Source organism: Polypterus senegalus, chromosome 1 (genome assembly GCF_016835505.1).
Source record: "Polypterus senegalus isolate Bchr_013 chromosome 1, ASM1683550v1, whole genome shotgun sequence".
Classification (NCBI taxonomy): Eukaryota; Metazoa; Chordata; class Cladistia; order Polypteriformes; family Polypteridae; genus Polypterus; species Polypterus senegalus.
Window position 1 is genome coordinate 241,663,799 of NC_053154.1, and position 17,336 is coordinate 241,681,134.

Below are 17,336 nucleotides of genomic sequence, written 5' to 3' on the forward strand. Positions count from 1 at the left end.
GAAGAGGCCTTGAACACAGTGAAGTGTTTCATGTTGGTCTTGAACTCTCAGGTGAAATTATGCTGGATTTTTATAGGCATTTGTTCAAATGCTTTGGGGTATTCAAATTGTGGTCTATGAACAGCTTTGCTTCAGTATGCACAACTGCATTTGCTTTGGTGTCTCTGGATTCCCAAATGTGTGATAGGCCCTGAAAAAACTCTTAATCTGCCTTTGGCAATGGTTCTAAAGACAGCAATACGGAGGAGTCAGAAGCAGAAGAATGGCTAGCTGCTCATGTACTGTGTATTGGCAATTACACTCCTAGGGAATAACATGCTGAGAGGCTATCTACATTAGCTGCAGGGCAGACCAGTACTTCTTATTCAGAATTCTTTTTGGAAAGCTTTGGATAAAACTGTTTATGTCAATATGCGAATGTAGAACTTTACAGAAAACTGTAGAAATGGTTGCCATAACAGTATGAAAGAAAAATATGACATCATTTAACCTGGTGTATGGTAAACCAGAATATGTGCTGAATTAAAAAGGCACTACATTCTTTTAGTTACAACAAAAAGGAAATATAAAGTAATAATTCTAATAGTATGCTAATAAGAGAATGCGTTTTTGAATAACTTCTAAAGTATGACATTTTATAGAAGTCCTCAAAAGCACAAAGGGTTACACTTAGCATTGAATTTTTAAAAACAGGCGGTTATTAGTATTTATAATAAGAGAGTTTCAGCTGTTAGACTTGCAGTGTAGTCTTAAATGTGACAGGTGCAGTGCTGTTGGGCAGCCTGGTAAGATTATTTGCTTGTTTCTGTTGACTTATGTTATTGGCTAGGTGCTTGGAAATTAATCCTTTTTGTATTTTTCTCTGTCAGTTTCTGGGGTATTCTGCATTGTAAAAAGAGGATTGAATTTTTAGGTTACGATAAGTTGTAAACACATTTTTCTGGGAAGGAGTCCTTTCACTAATTTTTTATATCCTTATGAATTTTATAGATGACAAGCTTTAAACTAGAAATGTACATCATGGAAAAATTGATTTTCAGCATCCTTATTTTTTTTTCCTTTACGCATTGATCATTTTGTTACGTTTCACCACTCCAGGTTGTCCTTTGAATTTGATACATGATTTTACTTCTATGGCCTGCAATGTAGAGATTCATGAAAGTAATTATGTTTATTTATTTATAATGTGTATTTGGTAGTGGGGGAAGGTGCACAGTAAGAGTACACATTCTGTTACTATGGTAGAACAGCCAATGTTCGGAATAAATAGTACCACTGTATGCATATGTTGCATGGGCCAATAAAAATGTTCTTTGGAGATCGGGCTAAAAGAAAGTTGGCTATCTCTACTTTTGGGTAGCATGTACCAGTAGATCATCATTCACACTCCTAAATGGTTACATTGCAGACTTTGGTGAGATTATAAGAAGATTATTTTCATATCTGTTACAGGTGAGTGGTACAGTGGCCTCACGTTTGGTGTCTAGAACCATACTGACTTTACAGAAGGGGCATTTTTGGTTGCTGGCCCTTTAAACAAGGCACTATAGAAAAGCATCATGGTAACATAATACTAGTACTGTTTGGAGTATATTGGGCAAGATTTCATGAAATGTAACTTTTTTCCAGTATTGATCTCCCACAAAACTCCAGAGAGAACAAATTTTGAAGAAGGCAACTCAGGTACCTACAACCATGCCCCATATAAGTACATTTTTATCAAATCTGACCAATACCTACAAACTCAGTACTAATCATTGCAAACCAGACAGTTTTACACACTAATTTCAAGCTCTTAGTGGTAATACTGCCTTCCATCCAAGCTGCCTGTTTGTCTTTTCCTCCTTGAGTGCTGCTTATGAGCTGTATGCGAAAGCATTTCTTCATGGCAAAGTTGGTTAAAAAACATATTTCATAAATCAAATGGTGCCTTTCACAACTAGTTAATTTATGAAAATCATTTAGGTGTATAGATGATGTGACTAAACCTTTACGGCTAACTAGAAGCCCTGGATTTTTTCAGATATTTGAGTGCTACTGTAAACCAACAATGCCTTGTTTAGGTCAGCAGATAGGGTAGGACAGAATAGCAAAGGCCGGCCTTTCTAGTGGCATTAGAGCAGCAAATCAAGCATATGCATAGAGAATCCGGCCACTTCCAAGAGTCCAGAGATACAATAACAACAACAACAACAACAACAACATTTATTTATATAGCACATTTTCATAAAAACAGTAGCTCAAAGTGCTTTACATATTAAAGAATAGAAAAATGAAAGACACAATTATAAAACAAAATAAATCAACATTAACATCGAATAAGAGTAAGGTTCAATGGCCAGGGGTGACAGAAAAAACAAAAAAAACTCCAGACGGCTGGAGAAAAAATAAAATCTGTAGGGATTCCAGACCATGAGACCGCCCAGTCCCCTCTGGGCATTCTACCTAATATAAATGAAACAGTCCTCTTTGGATTTAGGATTCTCACGGAAGGGCTTGATGATGATGATGGTCACGTAGACTTCTGCCTTTTAATCCGTCCATCATTGTTTGAGCATCATGAAGCTTTGAGTAGGTGGTGGTGGCGCAGGCCGGAAAAAACCGGAAAAAGAAACAGAAAAGAGAGTAGGGGTCAGTAGCGATTTTAGAGCCACCATGAATAGTTATTTTGAGGAGATTGAACATATAGAGTATCAGGATTAAGTTAAATTACGATTAAAATGAAGTTAAAAAAAGGCCATGTTAAAGTAATGTGTTTTCAGCAGTGTTTTAAAGTGCTCCACTGTATCAGCCCGGCGAATTCCAATTGGTAGGCTATTCCAGATTTTAGGTGCATAGCAGCAGAAGGCCGCCTCACCACTTCTTTTAAGTTTTGTTCCTGTGGCAACACAGTCAAGCCATCACTGAATACAGGCCCACACCACAGGTCTGTGTCAGTAATGCCTCCCTGCTTGAACAAATTTACACATGGTTTAATGCTCTGTACAATGTGCCTGCAAGGAAGACTGTCCGCTTCCTGTTGTCAAGAGAGAATTCACGTAAAGCGGTAGGATCAGAAAACAGGAAGCTGAGACTGCTGGGCTTCAGTTGTTCCCTTTGTAACTGTATTTTGGACTTCCTTGAAGAAAGACCACAGACAGTCCACATTGGTAATAGCATCTCCAACACCATAACGCTGATCACCGGGTTCTGTCTAGCCACTCTACCATAAACACTTGATTGATGTAGTGCTGATGAGATAGTTATACTTCCATAAGAGGTCTCCCATTCTAAGAAGAGTACTTCTGAAGTTCTGTTAGAGTGGCCTTTGGTTCTAGGTTACCTCTCTGACTGAGGACCTTTTTGCCCAAATTCTTTATTTGGCCAACTCTAGGAAGAGTCCTGGTGGTCCCAAGATTTTTCCATTTTACAATTATCGTGACCACTGTGCTCATGGGAACACTCAAAGCTTTAGAAATGGTTTTATACCCTTGCCCTGTACATATTTCACCACAGTGTAATCACAGAGGTCTATGGAGCATTCCTTTGACTTTGGTTGTTGTCCTGACATGCTGTGTGAATTGAGCGATCTTCTAAACACAGCTGTCTGCCTCCCTCAACTATGCCTCATCAATTCAAATTACCACTGGTGGACTCCAATCAAGTTCTAGATGCAGCACAAGGAGAATTAAAGCAAACAGGATGCACCTGCTCATAATTTGGAGTGCCACAGTTAAGGGTCTCAATATATACAGTATATAAATGAGTGATTTCAGTTTTTGACTATTAATAAATTTGCAATCCTTCTTGAAAACATGTTTTCAGTTTTTCATTACAAGTTGAATTCAAATTTGTCACAACCCAATAAAGTGTGTAGAAAGTGAAGGGAGCTGAATACTTTTTGAATCAACTGTACTTAACATTCTCAAATCAATTGGATCAGAATGGAGCTAGAGCATATCAGGGCAGCCTATCCAAATGAAGGCCAGGAATCAACTATGTACAGGTTGCAAGTTTATCACAGGGCCCACTCATGTACACAGTGGTACGAGGCAACATTAGAATCACAAAAAGCCTAACACATTTGTCTTTCTGATGTGGATGGAAAACTGGAGTACACAGAGAAAAACCAATTGACATAAAAGATGAATGTGCAAGCTTCAGACAGATTCTGACAGGACCTTATATTCAAACTCAGAACACTAATTTAAGAGTTTCCTGTGCCTGCAACTTAAATACTATGCATACCTAATTGATACTAAATGTTTTTTTAAAGAAAAAGTTTCCATAAAAACATGAAACAGACACAAAATATGTTACATGTTTGGCCAGAAATATCTATCTTTTATTCCCCTTACTGAACTTGCTTAATCTAATTTTAGGGTCACAGAAATTCAGAGCCATTCCAGTCACACTGAGCATAAAGTAGGAACAAAACCGTATAGCACAAGTCCATCACATGCCTGTGCTCAGTCATGGAGCCAGTTTACAGTCATGAATTAAACTAACAGGCACACTTTTTGGAAATGGAAGAAAATCGGGAGAACCCAGAGAAAAGCCCATTATGGACACAAAAGTGCAAACTCCACACAGACGGCAATGGAAGTGAGCGTCTGATGTCTTAGGTGTTGAGGAAACCCCTGTGTACCATACCACCCCACTTTAAATTTCTTATGCTCTAAACAGTTTAAGAATTAAACATGTACAGTATATAATATGTATTCAATGAGCATGCTGAATTTTCCTGGAGTACTGCTTTATTGCTATGATTTATATCTGTTCCATAATATAAAATAATACAAGTATAGCCACCAGATGTGAGACACCAGCTAGCTCTACAGCTTGTCCATAAAGCAATAACCTGAAAGACTCAATTTTCCAGTTCACTGAATGGAAGGCAGTTTCTCTGTGAGGATCAATTGTTTTATAATTCATATCCCTCCTTCCTTCCAATAACATCATTCCACTTTTGCTATATAAAAATACTCAAATTTTGGGTGGGGAAAATGTAATTATTGTTTTTCACTTGCATAAAATTTTAAGTTCCATCCACTGGCACGTGTGCTTTCACAGTAAGTATTGTAAAGTGTGTTCTATATAAGCCTGTAAGTAGAAGGTATTTAGCTCACAATCTGAAAATACTGAAATTTGTCTGGGAAATAGGGTCTGAGAGTCTATCTCAAGTAAGGAAAACACATTTTACTACCACAGAAAATACTTTTGACAATAAGCTGGCACTGCAGTGCATGAATACATTCAATAGAGGGCAGAATTAGCTCATCAAATAAACAAATACAACATTATTACAATGACACCATGAAAGATATTTTGTAGGTGCCTTTCAATATAGAGTATGTGCCTAAGTAAATCCAAACTAAATACAATTAACAGTCCTTTATAAATAAAATCTACTACAGTATATGTACCACTCTCTAAAAAGATGATTTACAATATTAACCTTACATACCTTTACATCTGTAAAAAACATTCTATATCTGAAAGTATTAAAGAAATAAAGTAAGAGAGTCAAGTCCTGAGAGTTTTTCTCAGCAGGGTTGCCTGTCATTAGAGCAGCACTGACCCTTTAAAAAACACAATTTGACCAGTTGTCTTTACTGAACATCCCAAAGTCATGTTTACTAGCCCTGACTCTGCTGATTTCACATGTTTAGTGATTTTGCTATTAAGTGAGCATTTAAACCATTAAATAATATAAAAAATGTATACACAAAAAATTAACATTTGTGTTAATCATGCTCATATATGAAACAAAATGTGGTGTAGAGAATGATGATGGGTAACATTCATTAGCACAATTGAATGAAACAGAGCCAAGTGGACACTATCTGACTAAGAACACTCAGTGAGGGCCAGCATTGGTTTGAGAGCTCACGAGGGGACACTCTTACAGTCAAGACTATTATCACAAAAGCATGTAGTGACAGTTCAACTTTGATCTATGCATTTTATTTTTCTTAATTTTACATATACCGTGTTGTACCACTTTAAAATGAACTCTTGTGAATATGTTTTTTATAGCAAGAAACTCCAGCAACTCTGAGTGTTCCTTCTAAACTAATACAAATCAGTAGACTTTAGTCACCCCTTCATTTGTTTGTACCAGCTGATTTCTGAGGTAGTAAATCTAATCAAAGCACATTACATTAAACCTTCCTTCATTGGGGGATTGTGTGTGTGGAGGGTCAGCATTTGATGAATATTTTCTACAGTGTTAACCTTCAATCTTTAAAAATCTTTCTATATAATATGCTACTGTGGCTGTCCGTTTGTCTGTGCAAGATTTGAAATCACCTGTAGCTTGCAAACTGTTAGAACTATTGAACTGAAATTTTTGACGTCTACTATCCGCTTTCGGGGTGATGATTGACCTCCAAGGTTATTCCTTTTTTTATTTTATTGTAGAATCAACTCATGGCAGTGGCCAGTAGGGCGGCTCTGCGGCGCATGCGCACGGGCGCCTTTCTCATCTCTACCACCTTTGCTGTCACTTCCCCTACCTCTTCATATCTTAAATCACTCTTGAGGCAGACTGAAGACTTAAGTGCCAGCTTAAGTGAAAAATTAAGGAAAACATACTAAGTAATTGCAACACAAACACTGACTTAATCAGTTTTAATGGGAAAAGATGCTGACGAAAGAAGCAGGCCGCTAGGGTGGAGAAAAGAAGAGCTGCTCATGAAGCAGCAAGCGCAACAACCTCTGAGCAAATGAATGTTAAATGTACAAAGAAAGAGGATGAAAACTATGAATGCACAAGTCAAGTGTATTCACTGCATGTCATCGTGCAATGTGCCGTTACTGGTTAAATATAATTCCATTCAAGTTAGGTGAAATGCCCTTTTGAGTAGCACTATTTTGAAGTGATTTCCACATCCACTTACTATAAAGTGGCCTGAAAGTGAATCTGTGGCATTAAAGAACATATTTGACATCAAATTCATTTGTCTAAAATTATTTGATTCTGTATATGATTGATTGCTAATAGCTAGCTCCTTACTATAGTTTTTCAGAACAAAGTCATTGTTTTTGTTCAATTCACTGTTTTCAGCACTAGTTCACTTAAATGATAGTTTCAGCCAACCACGTTTGGTGTTTTTTATTCACAATTGTTTAAATATTTCTTTTTTCTGTAGATGAAATAAAATGATTTGGTAGATTGATTCCTCAGACTTTTCTTAAAAATTCTATATAATTGGGATCTGCCACTAAAGTGGAAATTCCATTATGGTGAGCAGTAGGCAAGAGAAGGGCGATTCCAAGTAATTAACCTCTTTGGGCTGTTGCCTGGGGGTTTGAGGAGGTTCTATTGTATAACAACATTTCCCCACTGCTATGGGTTTAGCAGCCACTGGCAGACACCCAGGTTGTTACTTCATGATAAAAAGAAATGTCACCAGAATGAAAAAGATCTTTAGGGTGGTCCACAATGAAATGCAAAGGTTCTTGGTACAATTAGAGAGGTGCATTTCTTAGTTCCTGTCCTTTTTAAAGGAATACAGACTTTGAGAAGATAGTGGAAGGTACTATGTTTCAGAAATTAAGATATTTACCATAAGCCTGAAAATAGTACAAACACTAACCAGAATGTGACAGATGGCAGATTAAAAGTCTTCTTCCCACCATGGCTTTGGAACCTATAAGTGAGAATGGGAGGCAACAGTTCCTCAGTAGGTGGAAGGAATTAGTGGGAGTCCAGAGAACCATATAGCTAGGTCCATAGGAGCAATGGCAGGTGTTTATTTTGTTGTTTTATTTTTACCTTTTTTCCCTTCTGTTGATTGACTATGTTGAGTAATAAAATCTATTGTATGGTATATTATGGTAGTTTGACATGTTTATTATTCAATTTAAGGTGGCATACTGAGGAATCCCTGCTACATACCATAAGCAACCACTTTGTAAAAGCTAGAATTCAAGTTGGAATCTAGAAAAAAAGAGTGGAGCCTAGTGGCCTTTAATTTGCAATCTTGATGGCTTAATCCCTGCACGTCATTGTGTAACCCTAAGCAAGGCACTTTACTTGTAAGAAAAATGTACATACATTATTATACTATTGTGGGCAGTACAGAGTAGTACAGTGGTAAGCAGTACTATGTCACAGATCCAGCATCCTGAGGTTCAAATCTAGACATTTCATTGTCCAGAGTTACCATGTTCTTGTTTCTGATACTCCAGTTTTTCCCTCACATTCCCCGAAACATCAGTGTTAGATTAATGGCTGGCTCTAAATGTAGCCTGGAAAGGGCATGAATGTGTGGTTGTGTGCACAAATGAACCCTACAATAGACTGGCACCCTGGCCAGGGCTGGTTCCTGCCTTACACTTGATGTCACTGGAATAGGCTGAGGTCCCTCCTGACTTTGAGTTACCTTGAAGAGAATTGGACATTATATGTTTATACAGCATGTATGTATTTAAGTATTTGTTTTGTACTTATAAAGTGCTTTAATGTTCACTAAGGAAGACACTAAATAAAACAATAATTGTTGTTTGTTGTTTTAATATCTCTCTATTATAATAAAAAAATTCTTGGGAAAAGAGACGAGACATGACTTTCTCAGAGAGACACTTTCATGTCCCGCATGAATAGACTTGGTGCCAAGAGATTTAACCATGGTCAGGGCCAGCAATAAAAGACAAAGATAAGATGACAAAGTAGAGCATCGTAAAGAATTCAAAAACGTTGGCACGATATACGTGCAGAGCAGTTTAGAGATAATGGAAGTATGAAAATTTGAATGTCTCAAAAAAATGATAGTAAAGATCACATCAGTGCAAACAAACGAAAATTATTACTCTGTGAAATAACGGAACAGCAAAAAGATCGAATATATTATTCGGATTTAAACTTTAAGTCGGAGACTTGTAGATTGTCTAATTTGTGTTACCATCAGGAAAAAGTAGGCCTATCTGCGAGAATTAAAAGTTTTGTTGTTTGATGAAAGTGAAAACTATATACAGTATGAGAGTGTCAGAGACACAAAGATGCTGGAGCATAGTGCAGGCAGGGGGGTTGGCGAGCGAAGCAAGCAGGGGGCAAAGCTCCCTAGATAATTAAAAAGAAGAACACTTTTTTCATAACAAAAGTATCTATTATTTCCTTCTGTCTTTTCACAGTATGCCACAGTTGTGCATTGGTCAGTACTAGGTACCACAGACGTTAGAAGTGGACTTGAGTACCTAAACATTGATGAAACTGAACATGCTTAATTAACAGAGGTTAGTGTTCCTGCCACATCTCAAAGGCATGGAGGTCACATTAGTCCTTAATCCTAAACTGGATTTGTATGATTAAGTGTGGGTGCATGTATGATTTTTTCTGCCAAAGGCTATTGTCCAGTCTGTCAAATTCCACCAAGATAGGTGTCAGCAGGTTAAAAATGGATGGATGTATAGAACTATCTAACTGATTATCTAAAATACCAGATAACAAATCAGTGACATTATTATTCTTGCTGTTTTGTTGTATATTACTTTCACATGTATTTCTGTTGCAGTTCAAATTCAGCAACCTGTCTTCGTTGTAAAAAGCCATTGTTAAGCTCCGTTAAGCTCTGTGGATTTTACATGCATCTTACTTTAATCCAAATTATAGATGCAACCAACAACAATTTATGACTTTTATTGTTAAATTAATATGATTACATTTCATCTTATGTAACATAATATTCACCAGTTTAAATTTTTATAAGTCCAGAACTAAACCAGACCTGGACTAATGCCAGTCAATTGCAGGCCTGCAGAATCAAGGATCCACATGGGGCTAGTTTATATATGCCAATTAATGTAACAAGTATTTTTGACTTGTTGTAGGAAAAATGGAGTGCCCAGGAAATAAACTACGTCAAGACAAGTAGAATGTGGAACCCCACACAGACAACAACTGGGCATAGGATTTGAACCTGACACTAGACCTGTGAGGCAGCATCATGGCCTACTGTATAACCATGTCACCCTTTCTTGAATAATTCAAAATACATTTACACTACATGCATACATTTTAATATACACTCATTAAAATATTTAATATGATAATTAAAGATGTTTACTGATTCATATTTTTCTTCTGTCTGGCACTAAGGCTGAAAAGGATCAGCATTTAATTATAAATACACTGATTAAAAAGAATGTAATATGAGGATTGAAACTCAAATACATTAGGAAATCTAATTTGGGAAAAACTTTGCTACTTATAAGAAGCATTTTAAAAATATTGTTTACATAGATTTAGTACTGAAAAGGATTATTTTTAATAAGTGTTTATAAAAAGTATTCACCCTCTTGAACACTTTTACATTTTATTGTTATACAACATTAAAACACAGTGGCTTTTTCTGGCCGTTTGGCACTGATCAACAGGAAAAGACTCTTTAATGTCAAAATGAAAGCAAATTTCTGCAAAGTAATCTAAATTAGTTACAAATATAAAACACAAATAATTTGATTACATAACTATTCTCTTCTTTTTAAAATTACACATCTAGAACATCACTGGATCAGCCAGTTGGCTTTAGGTATAACATAATTAGTTAAATGGAGATCACCAGCCTGAAGTCAAGGGCTGGTTGAGGGTCTGTAGTCTTAATACATCTTATATGGAAGGACCATATTGTGGCCTAACCTACACAATGAGGACAAAAGAACACTCCAAGCAACTCTGTGAAAAGGGGGTTGAAAAGTCAGGGGATGGAAATAAAGTATGAATGGAAAAATCATAGGAAAGGTCTGATTAAATGGCCAAACATCAGAGCAACAGAACATGAAAAAGAGTATCAAATAGGGAGATAGCCTCAGTTGTTTACTGTTTGAGATATATATGGATAATATAATCAACATGGGCAAAAAAGTAATTCCAAATGAAACCTTGGGATACTATAAATTCAATCTGATACAGACCCAGGATCTGATATATGCAGATGATATAACACTAATTGCAAGAATTACCCAAGTTGCTGAATATCTCTTGGAGTCGAGTTAAATCAATCATTATGAAATGGAAAGAGTACAGCACAAAAAAAGATTTATCATGCAAGAAGAATACTAGTGATGGAGGCCAACAATAGACATATGATAACTTGGAAGGAGTTAAAAAGTACATTGGCTGAGAATGCAGAGGCTGTGCATGCAACTTTTGTCCAGATATTTCACCAATCACAGCTTTATGGAAAAGTGGCAAAGAAAAATAATACACACAACATTTCGGCTACAGTTTGTCAGAATGCACCTGGGAGACTGAAGTCATCTAGAAGAGAGTCTTATGGTCTGATGTGACCAACATTTAGTTTTATGTCCTACAGAATAAATGCCATGTTTGGTATAAGCTAAACTGTAGTTTACCAAAAACATAGTACCATTCCCACTGTGAAGCACGGTGGTGACGGCATCATACTGTGAAGATGTTGCTTTTTAGCAGGCCCTGGAAGGCTTGTGAGGGTAGAGGGTAAAATAAATGCAGCAAAATACAGGGAAATCCTGGGGGAAAACCTGGCGCTGTAAGCAAAAAACCTGCATAATGGGAGAATATATGTTTTCCAGCAAAATAAAAACTTAACCAGGAATGCTTTAAAAACAACAATGTCAAAGTCCTGGAGTAGCCTAGTCTGAGTCCAGATCTCATTTAAATTGAGAAATTGTGGCTGAACTTGATAAAGGCTGCTCACTCACAATATTCATGTATTCCGATAGTCCTGAGCAGTTTTGCAAAGAAGAATGGGGACAAAGTGTAGTATAAAGATATTTAAAGGTGACAGAGAGAGACCTGTCCACACAGACTCAATGCTGCAATGGCTTCCAAATATCCATCCATCCATCCATTATCCAACCTGCTATATCCTAACTACAGGGTCACGGGGGTCTGCTGGAGCCAATCCCTGCCAACACAGGGCGCAAGGCAGGAAACAAACCCCCTGGAGGGTGCCAGGCCACCGCAGGGCTTCCAAATATGCATCTGCTAAATACTGACATGAAGATGAAGAGTACTTATATGAGATCAATTGTTTGTGTTTTATATTTGAAATTCATTTAGAGTACTTTGCAGAGATCTGTTTTTCACTGTGATAGTAATGAGTCTGTTTCTGTTGATCAAAGTCAAAAAGCCAAAAAAGTATGAAATATGAAAACTTCTAAGGGGTGAATACTTTTTATAGGCATTGTACTATGAGTGTTGCTTTTGATGGATGAATGCTAAATCCAGACTTTTTCCTGAAAACCGTACAAAGTTACTATCTATTGTTTATGTTTACCTAGGATTTACATAGCAGACATCCTGCTGGCACAGATACTCTTCTCACAGTGCAATGCACACAACAGGATGTGCCACCTAGCAGTCTAGCTTGACATAAATGTCAAAAAGCTCTCAAGATGTATGAAAAATAGCACGTTTACCATAAAATACAACTTAAGAGAAAAACACAAAGGGAAAACAAATGGTTCAATGCAAAACAGAAATATTAACAGAAATCTGTGCAGCCAGGTAAAGTCTGAGTGAACAACAGGTCTTTGCTTTGTCTAACAGGTTGGGAGACCCTCTTTTTTCTACCTTCCAAATACTGCCAAAGAAGATTCCATCTCATAAATTATTTCTCCCTGTCTCTCTGTCTATCTTCCTGCCTACTACTTAGCCTTCACTGTACTCACCACTCCACTCACCGATGCACTTGAAAAAGCTTACCCAGGCTTTAGTTCAAGACTATTCGTAGTGTCACTTCTGAGCTAAGAGGTAGATCTAGTTAACCTCAACAACACCAGGCTATAATGTTCTTGGGCGATCCTGAAATACTGACATAATTGAGTCCTGTCCTACACTTAACATCCAGAACTTCTACCATGTACAGTATATTGGACAGCAAGGACCCACCCTGTGCAGATTTACCCTGCTTCCATCTGTTAGCCTGGATGTTTTTTTTTAGATACTACACAGTTTTGTTTTCTGAATTCACTTCTAAATATTGTCATGCCTTAGTACAATTTTTTTGAAGAGTGGAAATTTGTTTTTGTCATTGGTATATTAACTGACAGTTATTTGAATTATTTAAAAGTATTTTCTACCATCTTTAATGCAAGGTTTATTTTTAAATGGGCTCCATCGTTAGTTGCGTTGTCATCTTGACAATAGCCTAGCTGCGCTTGTATGTGATGTCATCTATGTGACAAGTTGAAAAGGTCACCCTTATATCCTGTTTTTATCCAAGATTGTAGATATACTAAAGGCTCTGTGACCATTTTCTTAACATTCCTGATTATCTGGTTAAAGAACTGTAAATATGCTACATTTTTATGACTTAGAATTTTGGTTTCAATTCATTTTTGATGATGTTTTAATTGCTTCTTCTAGTTTTGGCTGCGTCTTGTCTTCAGGTCCCTTATCCCACCTTCTTTAACATATATTAGGATGACTGTATCTGCCATCAGCTAGGTGCCACCAGTTCCTGCCTTTGCTTACAGTGTATGTTGCTTTCCTGCATCCTGGGAATCTTGGGAAAAAAGCAATCCTGTTTTCACATGCTAATTTATCCTAAACAATTCACATAAACATTTCTTAAAGCATCCAAAACATAGCTTCACAACTTTATTAATTACTGTTTTTTGGTAACACTTCAGGCATCAATTATAAGTAGCTAGTAATAGTCTAGTATGAAGCATAATAAAGACTTTTTTAACACGACATGAAACAAATAATAATAAGAGTAACATGTATCAAGTGTACATGTATTTTTAATGGTAATTTATTAATTACTGTTAAAAGAATAGTTAATAAATGTTAAAAGTTCTTGCGTCCCTCACCAGGAAAAACAGTCTGAGATGATAACAATGATTATGATATGAGAGAGTCAGTTTACAGCTGGTTTATAATGGATACTTAAACTAAAGCATGTATTTTTATTGCCTTCCAAGTGTCTCTCCACTCTTAGAATATAGCAAAAAATGCTTCAATATAAAAATATGTTTTTATTAAACCAAATCTCAGAAAGAAATTGGCAATTGAAGAACACAAAGCATTAACAAAGAAAAACTCCCCAACCCGCTGATCTTACCTTCACAGGTAGTTGGCCTGGTGTGTGTTTCACACTTTCTCACCTCTAGGGACCTTATCATCTTTTGTCTCTTTCCAAACCTCTAAGTTTTCTTTTTTTGATTTTCCTTTGCCTGTGAGCTCTCTTCAGAGATCTCATCTCACTAGAGAAATGTTGAAATTTCATTGTTTAAATTCCTCCGAAATCACCTCAGGCTACAGGTCGGCATAGGTAGAGTTCCTTTTATTGGCTTCTGTTATAGGCCGCACCTACAGATGGCCCTTAAAATTCAGGCTCTGCATTGCAGATTCTCTGCTACCTGCCTTCTTAAAAAGTTAAGGGCTTATTCATTCTGAACAGAAAGTCTGTTGTTTATACATTAACAAGCAGGGAGTGTGACCCTTCTGTTTGGTCCCTCTGTAGTCCCTGCTGAGAAGTCACTCCTAGCCAATGGTACCCTGATGTCAGTTCTGCCACTGACAAGCTGTTGCCGTCCTATGAAACCCTCTAAACTGTTAATAATAATAATTACTAATTCTTTACATTGACATAGCGCTTTTCTCACTACTCCAAACACTTCAGTGAGTGGGGAGCCACTTCAACCACCATTAATGTGTAGCATCCACCTGGATGATGTGACGGCAGCAATTTTTGTGCCAGTATGCTCACCAGACATTAGTTTGTAGGTGGTGAAGTGTTGAGAAATATAGCCAGTTAGAGAGGATGATTAATGGGCCAGAATAACTAGACAATGGAGGGCAATTTAGCCTGGACACTAGGCTCTTAATGAAGAATGCCCAGGCATACTTTAAAACCACAGATAGTCAGGACCTTTGTTCTATGTCTAATCCTAAGCACAGCACCATTTTTACAGCACTGTGTCTCTGTCACTGCCCTAGGTCATTGAGATCCACATTCAGACTACACGATAAGTGTCCCCTGCTTGCATTACCAACACTTCTTCCAGCAGCAACCCAAGCTTTTTTTCTGGATGGTCTGTTCAACTGTTACATATTATATCTGTCCATCCATCCACTCATCTCCCAAAAATTGACTATACTCTAATATATAAAATTACATAAATAAAACAATGACACAATATGTTATAAATATGAAACCTACCTACTGCTTTATGAGAACTTCAAATGTCTGACATATTTTTAAAATATTTTCTAACATTTGTTAAAACTCTTTTTTCTGTTTGTCATATTTTGAATTTCAGTAAGTATCCGGAGAAGAACTTTCCTATACCATAACAAAGGTTGCCCTCTGATCTTCAAATTTACTAGTTGGTTTTAAAAGAGTGAATAATTGGGTGAAGCACTTCCTTATGGTTATGACTGTATGACAACCATTAACTGATTCCATCATTATTTGTAAGAAAAACTGGACTTAGTTCAGCGAATAAGTTGCGCAGAGAGCTGATGAGCTCCTTTCGGGGATTTGCTGTTTTTCTGTAAAACAAGAAAGGCTCTGCTTACTTTGCTTTCAAGCTGCATTTGTAATCCTTTGTTTATGCTGCACCATGGTTATAAATCCAGCTGTCAACAGAATAATCAAAATCAGCAGAATAGAAGAAGTGCAATATTAGAGTTCAGAATTGGCAGAGCACATAGCATTCTTCAATACAAGACTTAATTTTAATAAATTGCTCCAAGCAGCTGTAACATTAATATTAGGGTCTCATAACTTACAGTACAATACAGTACAGTAAACAAAAAAGAAAAGGTCACTTGAAATTAAATGCTAACTCTGGCTTTTAATAAAATAAAATGATCCACCTTCCTATTCATTTTGAAAGATGCTCTCTTAGTAATTACTAATTCTGTATATTAAACGTTTTTGAAAAGTTACCTACTAGATCTGTGTGTGTTCATGTAAAGGAAGCCGTAATCAGCCTCTTTAATATTTTGATGTGAATAGCTTTCAGTGATGTAGATCAGTAATTTCAGACTTGACATATATAGCCCGCAATTAATTTATGCTGATCTTTTTATCTTCATTCAGCTAATTTTCCTTTACAAATGTCAAAAAACTGTAGCAAACCTAACATAATATAATAACATGTTCAGTGCTCCCTGACAAATGACAGACAGTTTTGGTATGAAGGCTTTTTTTATTTCACACACCACATATACAGTACCTTCATATTATAGATTTAATTATTATTTTTATGCTTCTAGTATGTATCATTGCTGAAGACTTAGGTAAATATGGTTAAGATCTACAGAAATATGTATATGGTCATGGATTATCCATCCATCCATCCATCCTCTTCCGCTTAACCGAGGTCGGGTCGCGGGGGTAGCAGCTTAAGCAGAGAGGCCCAGACTTCCCTCTCCCCGGACACTTCTTCCAGCTCTTCCGGGAGAATCCCAAGGCGTTCCCAGGCCAGCCGGGAGACATAGTCCCTCCAGCGTCTCCTGGGTCTTCCCCGGGGCCTCCTCCCGGTTGGACGTGCCTGAAACACCTCACCAGGGAGGCGTTTAGGAGGCATCCTGATCAGATGCCCGAGCCACCTCATCTGACTCCTCTCGATGCGGAGCAGCAGCGGATCTACTCTGAACCCCTCCCGGATGACTGAGCTTCTCACCCTATCTTTAAGGGAAAGCCCAGACACCCTGCGGAGGAAACTCATTTCAGCCGCTTGTATTCGCGATCTCGTTCTTTCAGTCACTACCCATAGCTCATAACCATAGGTGAGGGTAGGAGCGTAGATTGACTGGTAAATTGAGAGCTTTGCCTTACGGCTCAGCTCCTTTTTCACCACGACAGACCGATGCAGAGCCCGCATCACTGCGGATGCCGCACCGATCCGCCTGTCGATCTCACGCTCCATTCTTCCCTCACTCGTGAACAAGACCCCGAGATACTTGAACTCCTCCACTTGTGGCAGGATCTCGCTCCCAACCCTGAGAGGGCACTCCACCCTTTTCCGGCTGAGGACCATGCTCTCGGATTTGGAGGTGCTGATTCTCATCCCAGCCGCTTCACCCTCAGCTGCGAACCGATCCAGAGAGAGCTGAAGATCACGGCCTGATGAAGCAAACAGGACCGTGGTGGAGGGGTTTGCGTGTCCCAATGATCCTAGGAGCTATCTTGTCCGGGGCTTTATGCCCCTGGTAGGGCCACCCAAGGCAAACTGGTCCTGGGTGAGGGATGAGACAAAGAACGGTTCAATAAACCTCCAATGAAAAATAAAAACTGTGGACGACGTTTTCCCTTGCCCAGACGCGGGTCACCGGGGCCCCCCTCTGGAGCCAGGCCTGGAGGTGGGGCTCGATGGCGAGCGCCTGGTGGCCGGGCCTGCACCCATGGGGCTCG

General features: G+C 38.0%; 1 long non-coding RNA gene across 1 annotated transcript in view; it reads right to left on the reverse strand.

The window, feature by feature from the left end:
* Positions 1 to 14,111, reverse strand: part of LOC120519019 — an 82,135-nt gene extending 68,024 nt beyond the window's left edge. The window contains exon 1 of the long non-coding RNA XR_005631363.1: positions 14,034 to 14,111. This is a non-coding gene — a long non-coding RNA (uncharacterized LOC120519019). The remainder of the gene's footprint in view (positions 1 to 14,033) is intronic.
* Positions 14,112 to 17,336: the final 3,225 nt, after the last annotated feature.